The sequence below is a fragment of the Olea europaea genome, chromosome 18 (genome assembly GCF_002742605.1).
Source record: "Olea europaea var. sylvestris chromosome 18, O_europaea_v1, whole genome shotgun sequence".
NCBI classification, from domain to species: domain Eukaryota; kingdom Viridiplantae; phylum Streptophyta; class Magnoliopsida; order Lamiales; family Oleaceae; genus Olea; species Olea europaea.
The window spans coordinates 22110891-22113417 of NC_036254.1; the positions used below are offsets into that span (position 1 = coordinate 22110891).

The 2527-nt window shown below is 34.0% G+C and overlaps 1 long non-coding RNA gene across 1 annotated transcript; it reads right to left on the minus strand.

Moving 5' to 3' along the window:
* Positions 1 to 1820: 1820 nt before the first annotated feature.
* LOC111367788 lies at positions 1821 to 2527 on the minus strand. Its single transcript, XR_002697886.1, has 2 exons — positions 2420 to 2527; positions 1821 to 2294 (listed from the first exon to the last, which is right to left on the minus strand). It is a non-coding gene; the product is annotated as an uncharacterized LOC111367788 (long non-coding RNA).

Consider the following 2527-nt stretch of genomic DNA (forward strand, 5'->3'; position numbering starts at 1 on the left):
ATTTTTACTTTGCTCCTTTTCTTTTCTTCTGCTTTACATTCTTCTTCTAAAACCAAATAAAGAAAAAAAAAATCTTTTTTTGTTGAACGTTGTCCACCACTTGGAAAAGATTTGAGCGTGTTTGATTGTAAGTATAAAATTTGCATGAAAATTGTTAATTAAATGTATTTGATTAGTTCAATGTTCAACCTAACAACTAACCAAATCTTACACGTGTCTATCTTTTATTGGTTAGTAGATGAGAGAAATAGAAAGAAAGCGAATTGCTTGAAAAATAAAAATATCTCTCTCCTAGAGAGAATGTTTTCCTTAAAGAAAATATGGACATGTGACTAATTATAGGAAAATATTTTCATAAAAAAAAATGTCAATCAAACATCCAAAAAATAAGACTTCGAGTGGAGAATAGACATTTTTCGTTGAAAATAAAATCAATCAAATACATCCTTAATGGTAACACAAGGTCGTTTAGAAATTTTATGGGAAAAAATAAATGATCTATTTCAACTTCAACAAGATCATGTGTAAACCAGTGGTGCATAGGACAAAAGTGGGGTAGTCTCAAGCCTTGTTGGCAGTCGTAGTGTGAGAGTTCGATTTCTAATATATGAAATTGGACTCTTTGTGGGCACCAGTGTACGGATAAAATCTTGTTCTCTGGCTTGTTGAGGCGCATTCTGCGATTTACCTCTCTCACAATGCTCCAAAGACAGGGCGGTGGAGAGCCCTCAAGGTTGGGATTAGACCTTCTTTCTTCTTTCCTCGGTCCATGCTAGATGTATCTAATTTTTTTTACCTAATGCTTTACATACACTCACAATAGGGGTGTGGAGACCATACGTTGGAATTATTTTATTCACGCGAGATCCACGTAAATTCAACTTTTCTTTGTGCAACCATACCGAGCCAGGACTTTGTCGGAAGTGGCGGAGGCAGGTGGAGGATAGTGGGGTCCCAGGCCCCCACTTGAGCCTGAAAAAAAAAATTTATATGAATTTTTATTTTTTAATATATTATTATATTTTGTGTTTGAATTTCTTGTAATTAAATTATACCCCACTGATTATGAATCCTAACTCCATCATTGCTTCTCGTACTCCAACTTTACCAAACCGAGAGCATGTCCAATAGTAATGTAAAATTGAGTGTAAAGTAATATTTTCAAAATCGCTTTTACATCCTAACAGATCTAAATTCACTTTATATTTTTTACTACTTTATATTTTGTCCTGAAAAATACAAATCTGAATATTTGGACCTGTTCAATAGTGATTATGAAAATTGATTAAAACTATAGAGAGAAAAGTGAATTACACGTGTAGAAGTAAAAAAATGACAACTAAAATAGTGAAATAACGATAAAAAAAACAAAAAAAAAATCAAATAGGGGCCTAAATCACAATTTAGATATATTTTACACCATAATTGAATATACTAACCAGACACAAGCAAGATTCTCAATATCCCTAAATCCAAAACTAGAAGTCACCATACACCAACTATAATCACATATTTCGTCTGTCAACGTTAGCATGTGAATGAACATTACTACATTTTTAAGTTATACCACCTCAAATTCACAAGTAGACGACACTGCTCCAAAGACATCTTCGCATGTTGCATTGTACATCAAAGCTGTCCATCAGATTTTAATCAAATATGTGCAAAGCAAGAGTTTGACAAAACGTTTCTTCTGAACCACGTTGCTTTATTAATTTTCTAGACATATTTAGCACGTGAACTAGGACCAAACAAAAGTAAGGAAGACATTTGACAATTTTATTATTCTTATGATCATATTCAATTTAATTCACTAAATACTCAAGCCAGTATTTGATATAGCCGATGCAAATTCTTATAAAACAGATATTAACAATACTGTTCCCGAGACGAACTTCGAAAGAAATACACAGGAAAGGAAAGGGTTAAGCAAGAAACATTACAATCACAACTCCCAAACTACAAATATGGCCTATTAACGACACATCTAAAGCACAATGCACCAAGAAAGAAAAGGTCATTGCATTCTTCTCAATCATAAATTAACAAGAACATTAGCCCCATGAGTTGAAAATTGACCATATATCTGAATCAAATTATACCATCTTTGCGCAGCCCCACTTCAAAACTTCTCGACGTCAACTCGACCAAATTCGCTTGAAACATAACAAGAAAAGCCAACTAAAGAGGTAAAAAGTGAACTTCCCCTGAAGGCAGATAATTGCACCTTAGAAGCACTTTCTGTGGACAATAGATGGACCAGACTCATCATATTCACCCTTTGAAATCCACATCTGTATCACGAAGAAAGCATGTCAAATATAACTTAATAATATTTTTCAAGTGAGTTTTTAAATCTCCATGAGAACTATAGTTGATTTAACTGGATTGACAACAAATTTTCGCAAACCAGATTTACCTGTTGGAAAGTGCTGAGAGATGCAAGAATTGATCCTCCAATCCAGACACTGTATTTTCTCTCTGGTGGGGCAACAACCTTGATCTTCATGCTGCTGGGAGCCAAGGC